Below are 27,330 nucleotides of genomic sequence, written 5' to 3' on the forward strand. Positions count from 1 at the left end.
CCCGCCACGGCAGCAGCGCCGAGCGGCCCCGCGCCGCCTCTCCCTCCCCTCCCCGCGGTTCCGCACCGCCGGCGTCTCCCTCCCTCCGCGGCCGCACTCGCGCCCGTCCCTGGAGGCGGCGGCGGCGGCGCGGGAGGCCGGGCAGGGCGGCGGGGCAAGGCAGGGCAGGGCAGGGCAGGGCGGGCGGCTGCCCCTTCCCTCCCCTACCCTCCGCCGCGTCCCCCTCAGGCAGGGCAGGAGCGCGCCCCGTAGCGCTGCCCCCGGGAGGAGGGACTCGCCTCTCCGGCATGGTAACGGCGGCTTATTAGGGTGGTCGTCTCCCTCTTTTTCCTTTTCATTATTATTTTTAATTTTCCTTCTCGCCGCCGCCGGGGTTGTCACTGCTCTCACCGTTACTCTTATCACCGCTCTTCCCGGGGCTCCCGGCGCGGCCCTGCCTCGCCGCCCCTTTGTGCCCAGCGCGATGAGGCGAGGGGCCGACGGCCGGCGGGCGCGGCCGGCCCGCGGCGCCCGGGGGCAGCGGCAGGTAAGCGGGGCGGTGGCGAGGGGCGGGCGGGGGGCAGGTAGGCAGGGCAGCCGCTCTTTAGACCGGGTGCGGGCGGGCAAGGTGCCGGTGTGGAGGGCAGCGTCGCCCGCAGTGGGGAGGGCGCGGGGCGGCAGTGCGCAGTGACACCCAATGCCGGGCCCCGCCGCCCGCCCCCGCAGCAGCTCGCTCCTCACCCCCGCCGCCGCGGCCGGCCGGGTTTGTTCCTTCCTTTGTTTTATTTAGGCTGTGTATAAATACTTGTTATCACCACCACCTGAAAGGACACCCCCTCACTTCCCCCCATCCCCAGTTGAGACCTCTGGGGTCTCTGCCCCTTCCCGGACTGCCCCTTGCTTTAACTCTCACTGTCCCTTCCCGATATTAAACTTGTCTCCTGCTGCGTATCTTCCCTCTCCAGCCTGCCCACCCCGCTGCCCGTCCGAGCCCCCCCTCCAACCTTTGTGCCTATTTTGATTTGGTTTATCTCCCCCCCCTTTGGTTTCTAAGGGACTTCTCTCCAACCTGTCTGTAGGTATGTTTGTGTAACCAGACACTGAGAGTAGCTGTCTGCTGAGGAATTAACTCGGCAACCCCCAAAGCTTAGTTTGCATTCAATAGAGGTGTTTGTTTTTCAGGTTTAAACCTCCAGACGGGTTGAAGAAATCGCCCGAAAGGAACCACTTGGCAGATTTTGTTTCCTCCCTTGAAATCCCACTGGACGTGGAGCAGGTGGGGGACCGGGAGAGGAGAGATTTGGGGGGGGTGGGGGTGGATGGAGAGTGACCAGGGGCTGAGTGGGAAAAGGACTTTAAAGTTGGGAGAGTGGAGCCGTGCTTTCCCCCTTCCCCTCCTCCGAGGGCAGGGAGGATAGCTCAAGGCTCTCGCTCTTGTTCGTTAAAAATAAATACTACAGAAGTTGGCAAATTTTGTAGTTTTAGAGAAGTGGATTCTCTCCAGGATTAACGTAAAAAATGTTGATGTTTGAGGAACTGCTCTTGCTCAACCCGTAAATAAAGTGGAGATGTTGACAGTTTGTCTAGCCTCTGGTAAATGAGAACAAAAAAACCATTTCATTTATTGAAGGGCATCAATAATTGTGAGGGTGGGAGGGAGAGGAAGGATTTTAACTATTAACCTTTATCTGGGATCGTAAATGAGTTGAAACTTGTGTTTCTGAAGCTGCTTTTATGCATTTGCTTTTCTGTTTTCTCCCCTCCGCTTTCCTTCCCTGGAGATGGTGAAAGGTAAATGAAAACGATGATGCTCGCATTAATTGGACAAGCAGGCGATTTTATGGCTCACCAGTAAAAAATAAATGCCACGGGAAAGTTGCTGTTTGTAGTGCAAGCGGTGGGAAAGTGGTCTGGAGGGTGGGTGGGGGGACGGCAAAGCAGCGGGGCTGGCTGCGGGTTGTGCTGTTACTTCAGGGGGTTTTGGTTTTGTGTTTCCAGATCATTCACTTGAAGACGCCGGAGGACGATCTGTGGAAGGTAAGAGAGCCTTTTCCCCACCAATTCTATCCTCCGGGGCCACGTACTGTGCGTACCTGAGTTATTTGCCTTCTGGTCAGGCCCGCAGTGCCAGCACACTCGTGCTGGGAAGTGATAAATAGGAGAATGCTGAGCTGTTGCGGGCCACGGTGTGGATATTGAGAAGCACGGTGGGTTTTTTAGCAAACAAATAAGCTGCTTTTATGCACCGGGATGCTTGTTAAGCTGATGAATTCCTCCCTTCCAAAAAAGGGATACCCTTTCTTTTCTTAATCAGGACATAGCTTAGGAAAACGGGAGACGAAGAGTACAATGAAAAGTTTCTGTTGTGACTGTTTTCTACACGTGGAAGTAATATGCCTAACTTAACATGTAGGTTGTTTCCAGCAAAGATGTTAGTATTAATTTCGGTATGAATTGGGGAAAAAAAATATCCTTGTACCTTCTTAATTGCAGCTTTCCCAAGTGTGTTGTTATGTTACTTTGTGGCATGATTCCTGTCTGAAGTGAAATAAAATGACTCCTACTGCTTCTGAAAATAAACTGTGTCCAGTCACCAAAACTTTACTCCTTCCTCCAGGCTTAATGAAGTGAAAGCAGGAGATCTTGGGGAGGAGGCAAGGGTGGGAGAGATACGGGATCATAAAATTTGGCAGAGCAAGTGATTAGAGGGGGTGTTGTCTTTGTTAGTTTGTCAGCGTTGCAGTTACAAGCAAAAAATGCTGTCCCAGTAAATGCAAATGCAAGTAATTCAATTGAAAATTGTAAAAATGCTTTCCCGATTTTTTTTTTTCCTCAGGAAGAACAGTGTTTCACTTGATTGTCATTATTTTGTCATTCTCTTGTCCAGTAATCAAAAATACAAAGGCCGAATAATACTACTTACTCTCATCAGTTACTGTAGAAATCTGTACAGCACACTCAGTTCTGAGGGAGTTCCTCTTCCCCCCCCTTTAAGCGAGTCCCTGCCAGCAACAAGTGTGTTGATATACTGATCTGAAGCACTTGGGCACGATGCCAACTCAAGCAATTTAAATGACATGGTTAATAGTGTCTCTACTGTCCTTATCACACAGTAGTTGTCTTTAATAAACTCAGTGAACTTCCAAGTGATAATCATGGATGACAAATTAACTCGAGCCCTAGCTCTCCTGTTCAGATGAACTCTGTTTTGCTTTGATGATTGATAAATATTAAATGCTAATTCCAGATGAACTATAAGAATTTGCAAAATATACCTCTCTAAATATGTGATTTCTTTCAGGCAAATAAGAGCCAATTAGATTATCTGAAGGAATTTCTAATGCTAAAGTGTTACCATGGATTCTACTGCTAGTGGTGTAATTTTCTGAAGTTTTTTGTAGTAATAAATTTATGTGGGACACTGCATCCTTCAAATGAATACTCCTCAAACACTTCAAAAGAGGAAATAATTTTACATAACGTAGGTAAGCCAGTATAATATGTCTAACAAATTCAAACAATGAAATTCCTGTAAAGCATTTTGGATGGAAGTGAAAATGATTGTTCCATCAGTTTCAATTTGAAATAGGTAACCTTTAAAAGCAGCTAATATAATTTCAGAAGTATGCATACTAGCAAACGGTAGGCATTTTCACAGTGGCAGTTTTAAACTTTTTTTTGTACCTGTAGTACTCACACTGACTTTTCCCCTTGTAGAATTAAAAGATTACAACATACTATGAAACTAAGAAGAAGAGGCAGAGTAGTACAATTGACAGTTTAACTGCAAATTGTATGTATGATTGCTTAGATTATGATTTTTATTTTTTGAGATATTTGATCCTAAAAATATCTTTGCTAGGTCTCATCTTCCTGATTTCCAAACCTGGTAAATCTTGCCAAAAGCCGTAGAAATGCTCACGTTCTCAGCAGCTGTTAAGAGCTTGCTAAAGCACTTAATAATAATCTATTTCACGTCTTGTGGCTGTGATTGAAATACAGTGCTGTGTGCTTAACTGATAAGTTTGGTAATGCTGCTTTTAATGGTCAAGATTGTATTTTTTAAAATTAATACATTAATACAGATTGTCTGATGTCACAGGTTTGATTTCTTGTGGCTTTGTTTGCAAAATTCGTTCCTTTGAGACTAGGTTCTGCCTATGTCTTAAAAGTAACAATAGATAAATAATAAAAATTGTCAATTACTTTACTAAATCCTTGTACAAATGAAGTTTGACAGACTTTTTTTTTTCACTGTATGTGTCACCAATCATACTATAGCCACAACAAAAGTTATTTAAGTGTTAGCTTTTGTAAAAGTGAAAGACCCAAGAAGTACTGAAATCTTATCATGAAACTCCTATGGCCCAGAGAATGAGGCAAAGAGGGGAATGTGCCTTTATTTATATATTCACTATATATTAGATGCGTTAATTTCAGTTATTCCTCGACAGGATGGATCTGCCCTATTCATTAAAACTAAATATTCGTTGGTTCCAAGTAACATTTGGAAAGATACTCGATGATGTGAAGGCACAGTATTTCCAGAAACGCTTTTTGATAGTTGATAGTTCACTCCTCCTTTTAGGATGCTCTGAAATTATGATAGTACCTTTCCGATACTCAGGATGTGAACTTAAAAGTGATCTTCATTGTTAAACCTTGTAATTTATGAGTTTTTTCCCTGCAGCCCTCCTCAAACCTGATAGCTCTTTCAGTTTCACAGTTGGCCTCATGTTCCACTTTTCTTTTTGCTTTGAAGGCTGTGCAGAAGGCTTGTCAGGGTTTGCAGTTGCACTGCTTCGTGCAGGGCTGGGTGGCTGTGCTTGAAAACATATGGGTGTTACTCTTCAAGAATTGTTGCCACCGTTCCCGATTCCTCTTTCTTATTAAAACCAATGCTAAGGATCTCTTCATTAGCAATGTATTACATTAGAAACCACATGCTAAACATCATGTACTTTCATAATGACATTTTGAAAGATAAGGCCTTGAAGACTTGGCGGGGGGGTAGGGGAGGGGGAGGGTTGGTGAAAACTGGGCACGTTAAATGCACAGAAAAAGTGTTCAGGTTCAGAAAGATTTACATATGCAGTGCGTCTGAACCATTTCTCTATAAAATCTCTTTCTCTTTTATCCTCCCTTGTTTGCCATGTTCATCACTTAAGACCTGAAAATGCTAGCATGAGTAATAAGCACAATCTTACTACTGTGAGGAATGCCACTGAAGTAATTGGAATAATTTTTGGTAAAGCAGTGCCCTGTGTTTGCAGAATGGGCTAGCCCTTGTCTTTTAAGCTCTGCAGGGCAGGGAATTGTCTTCGAAGTATTTTCTGTAAAGTGCCTGGCATGTCTGTGTGTGCCAAAAAATGATAAATAATAACAAACAGTAGTTGACAATTTATGTAGACTTTTTAAAAAATTATTATTATTTTGGAATTTGCCTATAGGGTACTTTCTAGCAAAAAGAAAAATGCCAGAGTGGCTTCCAGCTGGGGCAAGATGTGCTCTGACGGCTGAGAAGCTTTTAATCGAAATAGAACACACATTTAATCGATAGTATCTTCTGTGAAGCTGTCGGGCCAAAACATCAACTGGCGTAAATCAGTGTATCTCCACTGAAGTCTGTAGAGACACGGCGGACTTACACCAGATGATGTGAGCGTCCTTTTTGGCTTTAAGAGTTTTCCTTTAATCTTCTTGCCACTTAAACTTTTACTATGATCTGCCCACATTCCAGAAGTGTGGAATGAAGATGGGATAACGTTTCCTTACTTTCCTCCTCCTTTAAGCTTTTGGTGGCTTTTCTTTTGCGTGAATACATGCTTTATTAGTTATATATGCTCTAGTCTCTCCTTCAAGCCTGTGAAGGTAGCTGTCCTCCTCAAAATGACTCCTGAAAAGGAGTGTCATTGTATTCAGAAACACTCCAGTCTTGTGTAGTTTGCCACGTGCAGGTGTATTGCAAATAGCTTCCTGATCATACTGTATTTGTGATTAAAGGTTGTTAGTAAGCCTCTTACTAGCAATTTGTGTCATGAAGAAATTTAGAAACATTGCCCCCCACATCTATTTCCCAGAATAATTCTATTGTGTCTGCCAAGTGTCTTAATGTTTTAGTTACTAAACTGCATCATCCATATGAAGTAATTGAAAATGCTGAGTGTGTACGTCTTGTGTGGTGGGAAGACTCAAATGATATTTGGGCAGTAAAGAGGAGAAATAAATGAATTTGCTTTATCTTCCAAGCCTCTAATAAACATTTTTGAAGGCAGTGTTAGTAAACTAGTTTTCATTAGGCATGGGAAAACTGTGTTTGAGTAGAGTGCCACTTGTTTTCAAAAGTTCAAGCTAAACCTTGTTCTTTCCTGTTGAAGCATAATGCCATTTTTAGAATTTCAGCATAAATATTTTTAACAGAACTTGCTTTGTTAAGTAATGCAGAAAAGTAATCGAGTTTGTTAGATGATTGCCCAAAATTGATGGTTTTGAAGAAAGCTGGGATACTTGTGAGTGTGTGTGTGTTTAGATTTGGAAGCAATAGAGAAATTATAAATCCTAACACCCTCACCCCCTTCTCCCCCCAGCTATGGGGAGAACGTGATTAACTGCCTAATCATACATTTTTGCTCAAACGTCTTCTCACCCTATGCCCAGTTTTTCCTGAGCTGTATAAACTAATAATCTTCAGTGGAAAAAAAAGAGTAATAAGATGAAAATATTGTGCCCAGATGCTGCACTGCAGAAGGTCACATAGAAATGTCTGTAAAGCCTGATAAAGAGTGGATTCTGCAAGTGGAAACGAGCATACTCCGTTTCCTTTGAACTGACTGGAAAGTTACTTTCCTCTTTCCAGCTTGCCAGTTCTTCCAGAGCTATAAAGGACCGTAGTAACTAAACCTTTCAGCAACATTTTATTAAAGCAGGAAATATATGTAATTACAACATTTCAAGTGACTCAATAAAGATACGTAGAAAACCAATAATATATGCAATAATTTTAGTTCTTACAGGCGCTCAGATGTCGATTTCCTTTTTGTTTGTAGTTAGGAAAAATTTTGGATGGAAATGGGGCTGCAAAAGGGCAAGAGTTGATGCCAAAAAAGTAAAGCATGCTTCAGAGCCTGTCTTGATTTTATTTTCTGTCGGTGATACAGTCTTTGCAGAAAGTGAAAATGTTCTAACAAAACTCTAAACTCGACTGTAAGGTTGTAAGAGTTAACCATTTTCAAAAATGTGTGATTCTTCAATATACTTCCAGCTTGTGCATGAAGACATGTTTTCATTTTTTTCTTTTTTTTTCTTTTTTTTTTTTTTTTGGTATCTATTTTATTATCAGAAACACTTTGCAGGTCTTAAATTAGTCCTGGTGGGACATCAGCTCCAGTTGAGTTATAACAGTTTATAACGGCTGAGGATCTGATATAATACTGACTTGAGAGCCTGGTCCTGCTAATGTAACATTCAATGAAGTCAGATTTCATAGATAGCATGTTATGGTAAGGAAAATTGAACATCTAGATTTTTATCCAATTATTTCCTAAAAATACAATTTTATAAGATGCTTTCATAGGAGAGGGAAGTCCTGTTATTTCACTGGTTTTAATGGTTTTCTTAAACTTCTGTATGTTATTTGCAAACTTCAGCTAATGATGAAGAATCAAATGCCATAAACTTGCATTGTAGTTTGCTATGCCTAATGGTGTTTTTAGGGTTGCAAATACTTCACTGGCATTAATTTAAAGCTAAAATAAAATAATTTCTCTTTTCATTTCCTTGAGATAATAACACCGGTTTATGGATTGGAGAATGATTTCTGTTAAATATTTTTCAAGTAATTTTTTTTTTTATGTTTTTAAAGAAATTGCAGAAGTGTACGAAAGACAAGAGGTGGATGTTGGGAAGTGATTTAAAGAAAGAAAAAAAAGATAATTTTTGAAACGAAGCTCAGTAAAGCTAGAAATGATTGTTATTGTGTGAACTTCATTCCTAAAGAGAAAACCCCCCCAAACCCCCAAAAGATTTTTCTTTTAAAGTTTTATAAATATTGTAAAACAGTTGAAGAAATTCTATATTGAGGATTGCTTTTGTCTGTAGTGAGGATTTTTTAAGGCTAGATCTCAGAGGATTTTATATATTAACTACAGATCACTCCCGGCCAGTCACAAAAACTCTGCATGATGCCTACTCATGTAAGGTTTTTGTTTTGAAATCAAACTTCTTTTTTTTTTTTTTTTTTTTTTTGCTTCTGCATTATAAACAATTTGAGTAATATTGGACGCGCTACATTGAATAGCAGAACACCCAAAAGTTTGGCCGATCGGGCGTTTTCTCCTTCCACCCTTGCTCTGCAGTCGTGTTTGCGCAAGTTAAGTGTCCAGTTGTATGAATCTGATTGCAGCAGGAGGGGAACACATGGGACGATGCAGACAGAAAGTTGTTCGCGTGGGAGTGTTCGCAAGATGAGAGCCTTGTACTGTAAGTTGGCCCTCACGATTTCAAACTGAAAGCATATTAACCTATAAGCTTAAAAATAGTTACCCTTAATTTAAATATGCATTGACAGAATCCTCAAGGCTTCTAAGTGCTCTTCTGCTGTGACTTCTATGCTGAGGCATCTATTATAGAACTTAGCAATAAGGGGAAAAAAAGAAAAACCAGAAAAAATATATCTGATCAAAGCAATTGTTAGAAATGACACTATTTGATAAGATCATCTACGGAAAATAAAGGGGGAAATGAGATCTGACTGAGGTAAAACCAGGTAAATAGCTTTCAGCTCTGCTTTTGTTATTCAAGAAGAAAGAGAAACAATAGGTGCTGTTTAGAGTCAGGAGCTGCCCTTCTAACCTCTGCTGCTCTTAAAATGCCTGAAGGTTATTGCATGGTTCATGGTGGCTTTTATGCTTGTAGTTCAACTTTTAATTTTCTAACAAAAGGAGATGCAGTACCAGCCTGCTGATAAACAACGGGCAGAACAGTCGGAGAGAAAAATGGAAAAATTCCCCAATGCTTTTTTCCTCCTTTCCAGTTATTGAAGTATACTGGCATATTTTTAACAGAAGAAGAGCACTGCCTCCTGTGTTAAGCTACCAAAGCTGGAGACTGATTTTTAAAAAATAGGAACATTATTTCTACAAGGATAGGATGTGCTTTTACACAGCCCAAACAAATGATCTGTTGCATGCTGTTACGGGGAGTGATCTGAACATCCACAGGGGCTGTATCTATTTCAATAAGATTTCTAATTCTTGCTGGATTGGCAAAATCAAGTCGAGTTAGCCTTAAATCGAGGCTTCTCAGCATCAGATCTCCAGCTGCCTGGCCCAGAAGCATTTCAGCTGAGCACGAGAAGCACCCTTTCTCTGCGAGTTGTAAAGCGGTGCACAGCGTAACAGGGACGAACGGCAGCCAGCTCTTTGGTCCTGTCCTTCTACGTGGTGCTTGAATTTGTTGGCGTGATCATTGCCAGTGTTTAGAATACCGTGCTTGCTGTGATGCTTTGCACTTGGATACCTGTGCGATCAGAGGAGAGAAGGGGTCAACTTCTGAAGGTATTGTTTTCCAGCACAGCTGAAAGTAATGGAATGTAACAGTTTTAGGAATGTACACCTGTGAGTATATAATAAGAGAGTGTCTGTTTGTGTATTTTCATCACTGACATTCAGATCAAAGGTCCCCTAGGTGTTGGTCTAGTAAGAAAAAGGGAAAGGGGCCACACGTCTTACCAACTCTGACCTGTCCTCTTGCTTGTTGTTTGCAAGTTTTCACTAGAAAATCACTCATGAGCCTGCTTCGATGAGGTGACTTATTTTCAGGGGTTCACTTGGTGCATGTGGATATTCAGCTCAAAAAACGGCAGATTCACGTCTCTGACCAAAAGAAGAAATAGTATCACCAAATGCTGCCGCTTAAATATCAGAACTGATAACCAGTTTTACATTGGATAGCACTGGGATATTGTCACAAATACTTAAAAAAAAACCCCCATTGTGTTCTGAGGCAGAGTGTTACTCCTGGATAACTGATGCCAGAAAGGCTGACAAGTAAGCTGAGAAACATCTTCGTCTCTACAAATGCATACCAACTTAAGCATCTTCCACCCTTTACAACTACATGCCAGCTAAAACAAAAAGCTGAGGAGGAGTCTGTCTCTTGCCTTCCAGCTTGCTTACAGCTAAGGAAAATGTATCCCAAATGGAGGAGGATCCCCCAGGCCCTGGAAATTGTTTAATTAATCATCACATTCAGCCTGCTCATCAAATGGCTTTTCTTTTCTCACATGGGCAAATGAAAAAGATTATAACACCTGGGAGAAACAATGACACCTGTTAAATCTTCCTCTAATGTTAAGCACAGTTAAAAAAAGAAAAAAAATATTTAATTCTAGATATGCAGAATAAGTAGAACTATGCTTGCTTTCTTTTTATGTAGGTTGTGTGGGATTTGTGCTTGTACATACTTGTGTCATAATAATGTATGCTATTACACCTGGCAGTAATTCTCCTCCTCTTTAACTGAATTTTCTTAAATCAGAAATACTAGCTTTTTTATTTATTAAGGTAGAGAGACTCTGTCAAATTTTTACTTGCTTCCGTGACACATCCGACTTGATTTCTGTATAATAAAGGTGTTTTACATGAGAGTCAAAACTGCCCTCACCAGAGTCTTCAGTGGTTTTCTGCTTCTGTTGCATTAACATTTTGATCATGATAAACGTCTTGGCAGCTTATGATGTAATTTATCATGTTGCTTCAGCACTGGGGCTTTGTCAGCAACAGGGAATCTCAGGAGGAATTTTCCATTGGCTCAACAAAGCCAGCAGCAGCACTGTGAGAATTTTACATGAAAATCCGAGTGTAGACATGGCCTAAGGGAAACTACTCGTGTGTCTGATTTTGGGGCACGTTTGGTAAGAAGTAGTAAGCCAGGGGTGTTGGGCAACTGTGGTCATCGAGCTTGCTGTCCGTGCTCAATGTGTGTAAGACCTCTTGCAATCTTTTCTCAACATGTTGTGGAAAGTTATTAGTGCTTTGATAATACACATTTTTCTCTTTCCCTGTGGGCTCTGCAGCTCCAGTTTGCTCTGGATGAATTCCTGGGGCACATTGTTTGCTTACTGTACTCAGGCTTGGGAAATTAGTATCTTGTTAGGCGATAAAGACTGTTGTTCGGACAGTTTGATTTAAGATATTCTTTCCGAGATAGACAGTCAGATCAAGTCCTCATTTTGCTTTATCCGGATTTATTCCACAGAAAATCACAAGCTGGGTATAATTTGCAAATGTTTGCTTTAGTTGCAGTTTTCACAGTGTGTTCTTCCAGTCGAAGGGTGGGGAAAATATGCAGTAAGGCCTGTGACACTATTTCACACAACCCTCGGCCACATGGTTTTATTTTATTTTTGCTTTTTTTTGGCAGGCACTAAAGGGGGTGTTAATTCGTGGCCTGCTAATTTTGCTTAGAAGGTCTGTTCAGCCACCAGCACAAAAAAAAGGGTTACTAGCCCTGTTGTTGCCTATGGCAGCTGTGCTGCAGCAGCAGCACGTGCTACTATGATCACGAGGCTGGATTGTTGTAATTCCCTCGCAGTGAAGCCTTCAGCCCAGCTTCTCCTTTGCTTGCCTGCTGCTTCTTTGGAAAGCGGCAGCGTGGTCACTTGTCAGCCAGGGGTACTGTATGCTTGCTGCGTCAGCCCTCTGTTTTTTTGGGTTGGCAAGCTATGAAATCGTGACTTGACTTTGAGGTGGTGGTGCTCTATGTGGTGGGACCTAGTTACCTTAAAGATCGCTTCCTGGAGCTTCGGTCTGAAGGATGTTTGCCTTCAGATGCTAACCTGTTTAATTTTCCCACTGTTACATTGGCTACGAGCAGGGGTGGTAAATGTTTACCTACTGGACCCTGCCCCAGCCATTCAGGTTTACCTCTAGTCCACCTTTGGTTATTTGGCCAAAGTGGCATTGTTCCAAAAGGTGCAGGTCCTCAACAGTTTAAGATCTCTCTTGCCTTCCAGTTCCTGCCTTCTCCCTCGCTCTAGAGCTGGCTCGCAGCTGATCCCATACGAGCCACCTTACAGCCCTCAACCTGCAGACTAAGCCGCAGAAAATCAAGTAGCTTTCTGCAGGGTTATCTCCACAAACTAACTGGCTTTTTACGGGAGCGGACGTGCTCCACCGCCAGCAGCAAAGATGTGGTGGGAGCAGCCAGCCTGGACAAGGGGGAACGGTAGTGCGGCCCTAGCACCAACCCAGTTTAGTTACCTTGAAAGTGTTGCAAAAATGCAGCTCTTTCCTAGCACTGTGGTTATTACACATATTCCTAAGCAGGAAAGCCTTGTCATTGTTTTATCACATGTCTGTACACATGGGAGGGCAAGACGAAAGCTAGGGACCTTTTATGCATCGCTTTTTAAGGGCCTGGGGGGTGTTTGTTTTAAATGTTATCAAAATCTTTGTGGTTGCCAGTGACTGAGAGCTGGTCTGTATTGTGGTATTATTTTTCTTTATGTTCGGAGATAATATATCAGCATAGTAATTGCCAAACTAGGAAACTATACCACTTTAATTTAAACCCAAGGAACAAGGGTGCATCTGTCCTGCTTTCTGCAAAAGACTTGGCAATACCATAGCAGGCATTTTTGGCTGAGGCAAGGAGTCTATTTGCAGTATTTACGTAAATATTTTTTTCTGGAGGAAATGCCGCTCACTGTACTTCATACTTAAGGTGATCAGCCAGTGGGAGAAAATGAGTTTGTTGCTGTTTAGCTTGCTAAAGAAGATAAACCACTTTCTGCTCATGTTTTTGCCTTTTAAATATCAGAATTTTTTATCTTCCCTGTTTTGTTTTCCGTAAAACGAGGCTGAAGAACTAAAGTAAACTGTCTGAGTCTGGAATCAGGAATGATAAATCTTTTATTAAATTTATTTTCTTATTTTGGTCATCAGCTGAAGTGTTAAAAAAAAATCAAATTCCCAAAATCTGAGTGTATGACATGCGTAACTTAAAAAAAGAACAGCAAAAGTCTGATTAAAATACCTTGTCCTGCCAATTGCTTAAGTTTTCGTCTCTCAATCTATATGATGTTAAAACCCAGCAAAAATAGCTAGTGAGACGGAGAGTTCAAGGAGAGGAGGTGGGAAAAAAAACCCCTAGAGAGAAAGGTGGATTTTGATAAAAAGCTAAATGCAGCAACAAGCATAATGCCTTCTGTCCTCAGAATACTGTTAAAATGCGTTTGTTTAAGTTTCATCCTCAGAGGGGCTTTGTTCTATTCCAGTGATTCATAGGATAAAGTGATTTTTATGTCTTTTTCCCTTAAATATAAGTGGGATTTCTCTCAGATAAACAAAGTAACACACACTCAAAGCCTCTTTCTGCCTCATTTAAACACCCCACCTTATCAAAACTCCATTTCCATGAGTGATGGATCTTGGCTCTGGATGGGAGAATGAAGTATTCAATTACCTTATTTTCATGTGCTAATGAAGCAGAATGTGGCTTTAGGGGGTTTCTTTTCAGCAAGGTAGCCTGTTTGGTTATGCACATGCCGCCTTCTTATGTTTCCTTCCACGTCTCTGTCTACACTCAAGCGGTGGTCTTAATGGGCACCAGTGGCTAATCTGTCTGCCTGACAACAAGCCTTGGCCCTCTGCAGCGCAGCAGGAGCAGCCCTGGCCTGTAATTAGCGGAGCCATCAAACCAACTGTTAGGCTCCAAACGATTTCTTTTGGCACCTCTTGCAACAACTTTATATGCTGAAAATCCGTGAAAGTTTGTTTTTGCTCACTTTTCTTTGCATGATGGAGTGCTGATGTTAGCTCTGAAGTCATCGGCAGGTTTATACTCCCGATAACTCTGGCTGTCCTCAAAATGGGAAAGGTACAGTTTAAATGTTTGCTGTCATTTGTTCGACAGAGCTTAAAAGTGCAGGTGCACTTGTGATGGAGTGTCCCACGGTAAAGGCAAGTATTTTTTGTATGTCGTGCAGCTGCTGATGCAGTAGAGGTATGCATTCAGCTCAGGCAGACGGAGTTACTGTTCAGTATGAGCCCCCCCTCCTGTGGCACCCTCTGTCAGAGGTACTGGTTTAAAGGGTGGGATCGTTCATACTCTCGAAGCTATAATATACTTTAGGTGATACCTCCTTAGCCGTAGTTGAACATCCTTTTAGCACCGTGTAATAAAAATTAACGCACCATGGGGGTTTTCCTAGCAACTGTATGCTAGGAATTACTGTGTCAGCTTCGCCACAATGGATGATGGAGGGACATAACCATCCAGGAGTTACTCACTGCCAGTTATGAAGTTCTATTTTGAAAGGGATGCTCTGAGATGTCACTTACGAAGTTGAGGAACTGGAAAAAGGCAACCAATTTCCCTTTTTTCCTTCCCCCAAAGAATGAAATGAAAAAGCTTTACAAAGTAGATTGAAACAGATATCCAAGAGTTTGGATTTTTTTTTTTTTTTTTGTGGAGACTTCTACAGAAAGTGAAGAGCGACTTAAATGGTAGGTGTAAGAACAGTAACCTAACCTTCAGTTCTCCTGTAAAACATTAACACAGGGAGCAAAAGACTTTTAATATGTTACACATTTTTCCCCTAAGATTCATAAAGAATGTTCCTAAGAATTATTCAGCAGCATAATGAATCTCTGCTCTCGCTAACTGATGGTGACTAGTAAGTCAAAGGAGGAAGTGTAGTACACAGTGAAGAGTAGTAGTATGGGTTTTGTAAGGTGGGTGTTCTGGATTCTCCTGGAGGAAGAATAGGGGAAAAGAAATGTATGGAAACAAAAATTGAAACCGTTGGATATTCTTTTGATACAATCTTTCACAGAGGTACTAAAGTAAGTGTAGTGGTAAAGTCCTGTCATGAATTAAAACAGGTGAAAAAAATAGGAGGCGAGTGATAATAGGTAATAGTCCTCAGCTCTCAACCTGGAGGAGACTCCTATGTAAGTGTAGCTTTAAAAAATTGGTATTAGGGGTGGTGTTTAGGTAGAGAGATCAAGAAGCAGACATGATCAGTGAGGTTACCTGGCCAGCGGTTTGAAGTTATGTATGTTAAGGGTGCTGGGGGAAGATAACTCGAGAAGTACGCAAGAAAATTAGGTAACTTAATAACTCACGTTGTGGCTTAAGTACGTCGCAAGCCAGATTTGATTGATGCAGTGACGTTACCGGTTGCTCTTCATGGAAATAAGGCCGATACCATGTTCTGCTGCAGTTGGATACGACTTTTCGTGCAAATGCCCTGGCCTGCACAGCTCCCAGGAAATTCACCTCGTGTGGAGGAAACTCCTGGCATGCTTCCTCTCCCTCCAGCCTTCCTCCCCTGGCGGGGGGGGGGGGATTTCCGTGCCCTTCCCTTATCTCTTGGCTATGCTATCTCCAAAGTGAGGGGAGGGAAAATAAGGTGTAGTTGGAGCTCTGCAGAGCACTGGCTGCCTTTGGCAACCAGAGAGGCATACTGCGATCTGAACCTAGTCACAGCAGCTCTTTTATCCCTTAAATTTGGGGAAACAGTCCTGTGCTCTTTAGTTAGAGTTCGGTAAAAGAGGTTTTCGTGACTAATACTTTGTTTGCCAAAATGTGCTGTTCTGGAAAGCAAAGCAATTAACTTGGTTGGTTATGCATTCAATTTGTTGTTCTGGTTATGAGTTGGAGAGTTTTCAGTTGAAACATTTTTAAGCTTTTAATTTCTTTAATCATTCTCAAAGCACAGCATCTCAGAATGTCCCTTTCAAAATAAAACACTTTTTTTTTTTTTAAATACACAGATTTTCTTTGGGAACCCTTGATGAGACATGTTTTGTTTCACATTGCTTAACATTCTTCATTCATCCCAAAACAAAACTTTTTCACAGTGCAAAAAAAAAAAACCTCCTGCCTTCTTAACTGGTTTTGAGACAATTCTCCTCCCCTCCACCCCCTTTTCGATGTCTCTTTCTTGGATCTGAGTAGTAGAACGTCTGGTATCTCAGTGTGGCTTGAAGTTACTAAAGCAAACTTTCCAGAGTTTGGAAAAAAATAAAGGGAAGCAACATAGCAGAACGTCTCCTGACTTGAAAAAGTAAACTTGTTTATACTGCTGCACTCAGCACGGTCAGCTTGGCAAGAGCAGATACTTAACGTGCATTCGGAGCTAGTAGTAAGTTAAAATTAGTAGTACACTGGATATCTATTTTACAAAAGTGTATTTCTTCTCAGAATAAAAAGTTTGTTACTTCTTTAGTTACTTAGGCTTTTAGCTTATTTCCCAGGTGTTTTTCAATTGAGAACATCTCACTGAAGTTGTTAATTTTAAATCCTGTCTCACTTTCTAGTCCTCATACACCAGCACCTTGCTGCACCATTTCCATTGGAAACATCACAGAGGTGTTTGTTTCCACAAGCATGTTTACTAAACTTAGAAGTTTGTAAACTGTTGTGTTTTGGCAAACGCCTCTCAGAAAACCTAAATTTTTCAGCACTCTCCATTTTAGAATGATGATGAAGGAGAAAAAACATTTTATGGTGGTAGAGGTAATATCTCCTAAATTATTTGATATTAGGAGAAATGTTGAGTTTGCTTTACAGTGAGATGTGTCCTCGGGACTGTGATGTAGCTTTGTATATTTAAATAGGCATAATTCCTAGGCATGAATTTTGTGTGAGAAGTGGTTATCTTGCTGTATCTCATCTCACTGCAGAGAGAACTGTGAAAGTTATATGATCATACAGTATAACTTTTGTATATAAGGGGTATATACAGCATAACCACTGAATTCAGAGTACTGAATTGCAGTATTCGTATTCAGTGCCTGACAGTTCATAAGAGGTTTGTGTGTATTATTTGCGGCTTACCACAGTATCTGAAGGGTACCTACAGGAAAGATGGTGAGGGACTGTTTATCAGGGAGTGTAGTGACAGGACAAGGGGTAATGGGTTTATGCTGAAGGAGGGTCGATTTAGATTAGATGTTAGAAAGAAATTCTTTACTGTTAGAGTGGTGAGGCACTGGAACAGGTTGCCCAGAGAGGTTGTGGCTGCCCCATCCCTGGAAGTGTTCAAGGCCAGGTTGGATGAGGCTTTGGCCAACCTGGTCTAGTGGAGGGTGTCCCTGCCCATGGCAGGGGGACTGGAACTAGATGATCTTTAAGGTCCCTTCCAACCCAAACCATTCTATGATTTTATGATTACTTTAGAGATGCACAGACTAGCAGTCCTCCTTCTGCCTGGTTATATTTAATGTAAAATTTATCTCTACTAAGAAATATAAAGCCAACAGTCTCAATAACTAAACAAGATCAAGAAGAATTGAGAGAAGAGTACAAAAATAGCAAAAGACATCTCAAGAGGAGAAGTCTCTCTCCCCAGTGAATTGATTACAAACTGAAGATTAGCATTTAGATCATGCTGTTTCTTGCATATCAGTCATCTTATGCAGACATACAGTGTCATTGAATTCTATTGTGGCAAGATAGGCAGACACGTATCTTGGGGAAACTGAAAGCATTTACAGTTAAAACCCCATACCATTGCATTGAATTCAACCTGCAAACCTTCATGCATAAATAATCATAAAGCCACATTTAAGGCTGTTGTGTGTTGGATTTCACTTCAGCTTCTGAGTAAGCTGAAGGACCCGAGCAAGTAAAGCCACGACAGTAGCCTGTTCTTGAGGTGACCAGAATATGGTAAATGTCAGAAATCCACATCTGAAATAAGAGGTCGCACGCTCTTTACCAAGCGCAGACAGAGAAAAAAGGCTCTTTGATGTGGCTCTAGTGTAGTATCAGCTTTGTCTCTAACAAGACCTCTGTGCTGCAAACTTGATTTGTGTATAAAAGGCTGTACTGTCGGGTGGAAGGGCTGATACAGGCTTATCCTTCCTGTTGTCTCCACCCCCACCCACCTTCTGCACCTCTCGGGTGATCTCTGTTGTGGCTGGCTTGAGTCTCAGCCAGCTAGTCTTCATCCCAGCCCAATCACCTAAAACCCCTGGATAATCCCATTCCAGTGCATAAACCAGAACAGCCATAACAGCGATAAACAATTGCATAGCAGCTGCTTATTGCAGACGTACACCCCCTGGAGATGCCTTGGGAGGCAGGCGGACCTCAAATGCTGCTGCCCAGAGAGCAGCACCTCAGGTGGAAAACGCTGCCTTGGTGTCTCCCTCTGGTTCCCAGCACACATAGCGATTTCTATACCTACAGCAATTCATACAGTTGCTGAATGTATACCCCTTCTTAACATTAGCGTTGCTTTTCACCCTGCTGCTACTCCTACTGTGCCTGGGGGCAAGACCTACATAGCAAGTACCTAAGGGTCCCTCTTTCATGCCTTCCTCTTGCACAGTCCTCCTTTGCCCAGGCATTTTGTCACCATAAAGGAAGTAGTTTTGGTATACCTGATCTGACAGCATAAGACAGGACAGTGCCTGTTACAGATTAGATTTTTGTACATGGAGATGTGAATATAGTAAACCTTCCAATACTGTCTTTTGTAGACAGGCAGGAACATGGCAGGAAAATGGTAAAGGATGAAATGACCAAGAGCCTTTAGTTGGGGCCACTTCACTGCCCTTCTCCTATACTCCTTTCACACTGACACTGCCTTTTAAGTAGCTTTATGTTTTGGAAAAAAAGGGGTTAGGTATTCTGCTAGGTAAGAAATGTCCTTCTAGTCACATTAATGTAATTAAGCTGTTAGATGGATCATTGGTCCTCGTACTTCAGCCAAGAAACCGTGTTGGCTGGTTTGAGAAGAAACGATCCTTAGCTCCTGCATAGGTACCGCTTGCCTTAGGGCAGCCAGTCGGGCACGCATATGAGAGGGGTTTCACTTCCTTCAAAATTCAGGCTTTCTGTAAAGACAGCAGAAAATAGGATTTAGTAGTTAGTTCAGGAATAGCCACTATTGTGGCACATGCATTGGTGTGCTTTCTCAGTGCAGCGATTTGAGGTGCTGCAGGATGGAAGGGGGACCGCAGGAACCCTGCCTTCCTGGATCCCCGCTGCACCCAGAACCCGAACACAGCACAGCAGGCCATCAGGCTTGCGTAAGAAAAACACTTTCACTGGCTACAAAATCTGGGCATCCGGTTAGGGTGTAATGGTTTTTCAACTGCCAAGTTACTAATGCATGGCCCAGGCGAACTGGTGGTAATAGCTATGTCTGCTGTCCCGCTCCTTACCTCTCCATCCCAGGAACTACTGGTATTTCCTGCTCTGCCAATACAGTGCTGGCTGCGCCGGTGTATAAAAACTGTTGGTGACCAGCTATGCAGTGTAACTGCTAGCATGGCTGTGGTTGAGGAAAATAGATACATCGGGACTTGAAGGAGCTTGAGTGCTGAGCTGCCTGTTACGCTTTCGCCGTGGGGAGTACAAGATGAGAAGTGATGGGCGAGGTGTGCCCAGAGCCCCTTCCTCCCACCCCGCGGACTCACGGGGCAGAGCTAGCATGCCAGGTAGGGCACTCTGCTCCTAGGCTGGAATGTGATGCCCTTTTATTAACCTTCTCTTTTCAAAACATACTGCAGAGTATTTACCAGGACATAAAATATACACTATCAGGAGTTACCATATAGAATTGCAGCTGCCAGAATGAAAAAAGTAATCTTTGTGAAGCTGGTGATAGTGTATTTAGTGAAAATTCAGCTCTCTGAGCCAAGGAGCGTCTTCAAACAGGGGTTTGTAAGTCAGAGTTGTGCACTCGAGATACCCGTGGTGCCCAGATCCCCATCACTCTGCGTGGCCATGAGTGTGGTGACACAGGCCTCCCCCCCGTCATTTGCTCAGCAGATGGAGAGAGAGGACACCAGTGGAAAAGGTGACCAGGGTGGTTCCCACGTTGGCACGTGGGCAGCAGGTGGGCTCCCAGTGACTGCCTGCCCGCAGCTGGGGCTGTGAGCTCTTACAGCTACCGGAACAGGACGGGCTGAGGGAATTCAGGAGGCAGTCTCTTAATTTGTGTCCCCCAGACTGCTCCTACCCCTGATGAGGGCTGCAGTGAGGAAAACAGGACTGTTTATCAGGCCTCAGGTAGTCAGCCAAGCAGTTGTTTTTTTCCCAAATACTCCTTGGAGAGCAACATGTAATGTACGGTGAAGGACACTGTATAGTTTTCCTTTTTTTTTTTTTTAACAAGGCAATTATTAATTGTAAAAGGAGGTATTAATCAAAGGAGATTCATACCTCCTGGCAAATTAATCCACCCTGTAACCTTTTACTTTTGGTTATATGGTTTAATATCTTTGTATGGTAGAGCAGTAGCTGTATAACAAGTTCATGCTGCAAATCAGTTTGGTCAGTTCTAGATCTGCTGTACAGCCACTTCGGATCACAGCTGACATGAGGGACTGCTCCTCCAGGTATTGTCCTGGGAATTGCTCCTCCATGCATCAGAAATCTGGCTTTTCTCTTACCTGGGTTAGGAACAGAAGAGGAGCTGATAGAAGTCGCTCATCACTTTTAGCCATGAAGCAGCCGTGACCTTGTTTGTTTTGAGCTAGTTTTTGGATGAAGAAAGCATTGACATTTCTTTCCCCTCCTTTTAGATTGATGGGTGGAAGCAGTCCTTGGGATTTGGCTATTTTCAAAACAAAATATTTGACCTGAAAGGTAATATTTATAGCAGGCAGCTAATAGAAAACATGCTTGCCCTCTCTCTGTCTCTCTGTGTCTCTTGTATATGCGTGTGTGCGCGCTCCAGGTTCCTCCTGGGCCTGACCTCTGCCGCGCACGCGCTGCGGCTTTATTGACTTCACCTTCTATTCCCTTCTCCTGATAGATGAATCACTGGAAGCAGCGGGGCTCGGTATGGGGGGAAGCAGGGTGCAGGAAGTTCACGGCAGTCCCGTGCCATTCTGACCCTCTGCAAATGTCCCCTCCTGCCGGGGTGATGGATGGCACGGCGCTCCTGCGTCAGTCACTTGTGAACTCCGAAGGTCACCCGAGAGAGCGTATTCAGCCTTCGGAAGGAGACCCTGGAGGGATGTTGATTTAGTGACATCTAGCAAGGACTGACCCTATCAGTCAGTGCAGTAATGCTGGAGCGGGGAATGGTGTTAGCATTGGGTCACTGGATCTAAAGCAGGAGGAAATGATAGCTGGACTCCGTAAAAGCCCTCCTCCGGGTCACTGATTGGACCTGGCAGGTGGGAAGGGGCTATTTTGGATGAGGTATCTGGCTGAAGGAGCAACTGCAGTCCCAGCTCTCTGGTGGCAGCAAGTGCTTTGCATTTAAGCGAGGGCTGGGTGAGGCCTTACCATTTGTTTCCAAACAGGCGCTCTCCCTTTTTTCCTTGAGGAAAAAAATATCTTGTCAGCAGGCCAGTAGGATCTCTAGGGAGCTTAAAAATGGCCATGGAAATATAGAAACGGTGCCTGCAGTTTTTTAGGCTCCAGCTTCCTAGGAAGTTTGGATTTGAACAAATCTAATTTCCTTGTGTTTGGAGCCCTGTGCATGTCCCTAAATTCGTTACTGTTGGGTGAGGATTTGCTGTGAGAGGAGGTGGCTCAGTGGGAGTCAAGGTAGGCACAGAACAGGCGGTGAGGTGCTTACGCCACTAAAATGATTACGGAGGGGTGGAAGTAAACCAGTTGCAAAAGCAGCGTTTGGAGTGAGGTGGGAAGAACCTCCACTGAAACAAATACAATTCTGGTCTCCCTTCCCTGTTTCCGGCAATGCAGATCAGTCTTTGCAGTCAGAAAACAGCCCCTGCCTGCGGTGCAGTGCCGGTGCACTTGCTGTCGAGGCATTCGCAAGACTGTAGTCTGACCATAGCTGTAGGCTTATCGTCTATTTCAAAACACATCGTGGTTTTTTTCCAGCCAAAATTGCTGATACACCAAACAGCAGTGGCTTCACGACAGTTCTAACGCTGGAGACCTGACACGGAAAACCAGCGTTCCCCAAATATCACAAAGTTCTACTTTTCGGCTTGGCCATTATGAGTCCCGAAATAGAGATCATACTCTAAACAAGTTGGAATTTGAGTGAATTTAAGCTGAGTATTTATTAAAGCTCTATTTAGACTGGGCCGTGATGAGGCTGGATTGCAGAGCTGTGATCAACACTCAGCAGGAGGTTATTTAGATTAAATACCAACTGTCTTGGAATGGTGGGAAAAGTTTCAGACAGAAGTTTTATTTACTGTTTTTTTGGACAAAGTTGTGGGCTTGCAGTAATATTTCAGGAATTCTGCTGGACAGATAGTTTTCCTCCCTGAAGAAATGTTCTTTTTGCATTGCAGTGTTCTTGAATTCAGCTACTCCCTTACATATCCGCTGATGAATACGGTTGATATCCAATTTGCTACCCTCCTTTATCTCCTTACTGTGAGACTGTAATCATCCTTTTGCTTTCTTTTAGTCTGCTTTTTTTTTTTTTTGCCAAGAGAAAAACAAGAGAATGGAGAACTTTTGTTCGGGTGGAAAAAAAAGCTTCACAATTTTCTCTTTTCTCTTGAGGTTTTTCTCCCTTTCCCCTCTTTCCCATTTTTCACGTTGACCTTCCTTCTCACCTTTTCTTCGCCTGTGTCCTATATAAAGGGTGGGCTCACTCCTCCCTTCTCATCTGCTCTTTTATTTTTGAAAATAAGAATGATGACCGATTGGGTTTTTTTTTTCCCTTCATCATTTATCTACTTGTCCACACCTGTTTCTTTCACTCTGGTTTCCTTCAAGTTTTAGCACGTATTTTCTCTTGTTCTGCCTTTTGCTTTTCGTTTCTCCTCTGTGATTATGCCAGATCTCCCGGTCCTCCATCTCCTCCTTTCTGAGCTGCCAGCCCTGGGCTTGGTTCCTCCTTCCCAGCCCCGCTGCTGTTGTGGTGCTGCAGATGCACTCGTGCCTTTCCGTTTCTCCCAGCACAGTGGTGTTCAGTTTGAGCCCTAATGTGATTTGCATCATTTTATTTTGGGGTCAGCCCTTTCAATAACTAATGCATGTAGGAAGCACCATAATGACTCTGTTGCAGTGCTAGGCTTGAACTACATAAAACAGGGTCCACTGACTTACTTTCAGAATGAGTGCACAGTGTATAAAAATCACAGAGAGGAAAAATGATACTCATGCAGTTAATGTCCCTGTAAACAGAATGAGTGATTCTGTAAACAAATGTGGCAAGCACCTCCCTAAAATTAAGAAAAACGCATGTTTCCTGTAATAGTGCTTCATGTTTATACGGGATCTCTTGTCTATTTCTGGCTCCATAGAGTGAGCAATACAAAATAGTAGAAATTATTGTTAGTCGACTAAAGATCTCCAGCCTTTCTCACTTAGGCAAGTAAGTGAGATTTCCTGTTTCTCATTGTCATCTGGTTACCATGACGGAGGTATTCTGTACAATTGCTAATTTTATCTAAAAATTTTTCTTTTTTATTCCTTTTGTGTTGTTTTTTTAAGACATTCTCAATTGTCAGAAAGTTTTCCTGAAATTAGTTTTACTAATTGCTGTATATCTTTTGCCTCAGTTACTTTTCTTTTTTTCTGTATCGGAGCTTGGAGATTTCACGTCAGACCATGCCTACCGAAATAGTCAATGGAGCTACACACAGTCCTTGTCACACAGCGCTGTGAAATAAATCACCGCACAAAGGGCCTTGGCCGTAATGGGCTAAAAGCAGCTGCTCTCCAAAAGCCACAGGCACAGACGTGCACTGTACATCAGCGGGGAACTGGTTGGAAGGTGGGGAGGTCTTGTGGGCAGAAGCTAATTAAAGAGTCAAATGCTAGAACAAAACGAACTGGCCCCATGGCCAGTGTTTAGCAGATGGATAGGAGGGAGGTACGAGGACTGAAGTGTTTTATCTGCGGAGGTGCACGTTGAAAGGCTGATGTGTGAACGTGGTACTGCTCAGCATAAGCTGAGGCAGTCCAGGTGATGCCGATGGCCGAGGGAACCCTACGCGTCCTTGCGCGAGCCGTGTGGGACAGGCCTGGCAGCGGGCATCCACTCACCGTGTTAAAAAAAGGAAGTGACACAGACTGGTACAATAGAAACTTTTCGTTAATGATTTCAACAAAATTCAACAGTACAAAAATTATAAAATTTGTTAAAATAAAACTGAAAATACTGAAAGCCTTTGATCAGAATCTACTCAAGCTCAAACTGAAACTATCTTGTTTGATTTTCCAGTATCACAGTGAAACCAAATACTCATTAAATCACTGTAACAGTATTTAACATCCTCATGTCTTTTAAGTAATCGAAAGAAGTTTTTGTTTCCAGCAAAATAATTTCACTAAAGTCACATTTATCATCTGAACTTGCTAAGCAGGTTAATCAAATTGTAATTTACTATCATCTGAACCACAAACACCGTGTCAATTGTGCAAAGTGCTCTGGTTACACTTTCAGGTCTTATATCCTAGTTATTCCTCTTCCATCCTGCCCAGCATAGAAATGCCGTTAATACTTTAAAAGCTTATAGCTCTTAACCAGAAACCGTAGGTGAACAATCTCAAGACACATAGCACACTTTTAAGTAGTGTCTTCTGCAGGCCCTTGTGGTGCTTAAACATGGGTTATTTCTTACAGCACCTGTCTCATATCAGCTTTTGGGAGGGTCCCATAACTATGCAGTTTCATCTTCGTATCCTGATGACAAAGAAACTGGAAATACCCTTGCCATTTAGTTTAAAAAGATGTCAACAGACATTGGAAAATTAAGATTGTTTAAAGGGAAAAAACATGAGCAAAAAAAGCTTCACAGGTCCTCGGCTCACGCAGCACTCTCATATCACAAGCGGCAGAATTGCAAAGGAGATGGCAGAGAGCTGCTGGTATTGCCCTTCTTAGCAGCTGTTCTCTGCAGGGTAGAGGGAGACTGGTCCTTGGCTGGTATGCGTTGGCTTGCATGGCTTCCTCTTCCCAAGGTGCTTCCTTGCAGAAGCTGTGACCAAAACGGCAAGCCATCTCAGACGGTGCTAGATTACAGCGGTTTAGGAATGGCGCCTGGTGTCGGCCAAGCAGTAGCCACCACAGGAATGCGTACTGTGGCAGCTCTGGTTTGTAAGCAGTTGGGTCCGCGTTTGCAGGAGGTCCCAGTTAGTGGACTTCCGTTTGAAAATGTTTAAACAAAATTTTAAAGTAGTTTGGGATTTTGTGCCAGGGTCTGTGAGCACCCCTCTGTGTGCCCCATAAAAATTTCCCGCGAGAAAGGCCACTTTAGAAAGTGTGCTCTTCTACTGTTGTAAGATCTCTAGTTTCCACAAAATTCAGCATAAACCTAGAATTAATATGGTTATTAAAACAGACAAGCAGCCTCTCTAAACCCAAGCACACCGCTCAGTTACTAAAATGATTGCTCATCAGCAATAAAAAAATAAATTCCTATACAATAAATGCCATTTTCTCTTTTGCTGATCTAAAGAAGAGAAACATTCTTGTTCTTCATGTAAACAAGGCAACTGTAGTGACCTTCCTATTTTGGATTTCATCAGTACGTCACTCAGTTTATTTTCCAAAATCTAATAAAACGGATGGGAAAAATTCTTTGAAACTCATTAAAATGAACCCTAATATATATAATTTAAAATGTGGTTTTTCTGCCTCTACAAGCTGTTTGCATGCTATGCTATACTACTGGTTTAAGATCTCTTAGATGAGGAAGGAATGATGAATAACAAAGCTGCAGCTTTCCCCAGCATAGGGGTGACTGCCCGAGCAGAGATTTCTACCAACATAAAGAGAATTCCCAAGAAGGCATAAGGCTGCTATTTATTGTGGTAGCCTCTGAGCCTAAATAATAACTCTGCAAATTGAACCTAGAGGTCCCATATTGCTCCCTCATACCAATTCCCAGGAGGATATTTGACATCTCAGCAGAAAACAGAACTCCAAAGTTTTCTTTTCCATGGGTTTGTGCAAATAACGTGTTCAGGTTGTATCCGTGTCCTCCCTCACAAATTTGGTCTTAGGTTCTGGCTCTGAACACATTGCAAAATTGCAGTCGGGAAGAATGAAGTTTTAACTTGGCTTTGTATTGAGACCATGAATTTGGCTTTCAGTCATGAGATTTCAAGGCAAGATCATGAATTAATGCAAATGTTTAAGCTATCAACAATTTCACAGCACACACAAAAATCATGCAAAGGTGATTTATAGCTTATCACATACAGCATTGTCAGGAAAGTTTTATGTGGGCCTGAATTTGTTTCATGCACTCTCAGTAGCTCTGAACAGCAAAACCTCCAACATTATGTGTCACAGAAGTAAGAAAATATACATTTCTCTGTCACCGTTAATTTGATACTGAGCTGTGATAGATTTATGACAAAAGCTACGCGTAAGAAGCACTATTTATTTCTATATGAGGTACCACAGGAAATGTATGAAAAATGCTGTGGCATTAACACACTTTGGAAAAAAGAATGGGTTCAATGTATTGCACGTATAAAGCATTATTTTCTTCTTTTTTTCTCCCCCCTCTAGTTTAACTTACTGTGTTTAGATGACAGGGGGAATATAAGTAAGGCTCTGGTTCTGCAAATATTCAATAGGATTGCCAATGGCAGCAAAGCTAAGTATACTCATTTGTCAGGCAATTTAGAGAGATAGTAGGATTCATAACCAAGTGTACTGTTTTCTTGCTTGCTCATAAATGGTTTATTTTGGGCTGATCTTAGGTTGGCTGTGTGCAGAGGGCATCAAGCCATGTTCTGAGGCAAACCTGCTTTGTTACCTTTGGAAAAAATGGTTTGGATTATGGTTTTCCCTCAAATTATTAACAGGCACAAATGGTGTCTGATTTAACTTGCTTTTTATTTACATAATGATCAATGATAGGGTAGTGTCTGAATTAGCTTGGAAATCATACAACTGTTTTTATTTGACCTGGTTTCTACATTGGATGAGTTTCCTTTTCCTGCATATAAGTATCCACAAAAACATGTTGAAAATTTCAGGTCTCACCTAGTTATTCACTTTGTTGTGGCTACTGCTATCTTTATGAGTTCGATTCTACAAACACTTATGTACCCATGTTCCACTTGATGACCTGTTAACACACATTGCACATATAAAACCCCCTCCATTCATCTAATTTTAATGTAATATTCTTCTCGGAGAATCACAGAAATAAGAGATAGAAAGGTCAACTTGTGCAAACTTTTCAGTTGTGTAAGACTGTTCCCCAGTTCCTGACTCTTGTCTAATGTTTCTTTTTTATTATTTTTATTACTTACCAATTGTCTGTAACTTAATAGATAACCAGATACCACACGTTATTTAGGCAGAAGGCTTTCTTCGCCCCTGAAGCTCGAGCAGTTAGTCACGTTACTATGATCCACAGAACATTGTTTTTCCTATGGAAAGACTGGTAGCTACGCTGTTTATAAGCTGGCTACTAAGAAGGC

General features: G+C 42.3%; 1 protein-coding gene across 1 annotated transcript in view; it reads left to right on the forward strand.

The window, feature by feature from the left end:
- The first annotated feature begins 229 nt into the window (after positions 1 to 229).
- Positions 230 to 27,330, forward strand: part of PRDM1 (PR/SET domain 1) — a 103,204-nt gene continuing 76,103 nt past the window's right edge. Inside the window, exons 1-3 of the mRNA XM_054821870.1 lie at positions 230 to 526; positions 1,162 to 1,255; positions 1,978 to 2,016. The gene's annotated coding sequence lies outside the window, so the exon portion shown is untranslated. The remainder of the gene's footprint in view (positions 527 to 1,161; positions 1,256 to 1,977; positions 2,017 to 27,330) is intronic.

Source organism: Grus americana, chromosome 3 (genome assembly GCF_028858705.1).
Source record: "Grus americana isolate bGruAme1 chromosome 3, bGruAme1.mat, whole genome shotgun sequence".
Taxonomy (NCBI): domain Eukaryota; kingdom Metazoa; phylum Chordata; class Aves; order Gruiformes; family Gruidae; genus Grus; species Grus americana.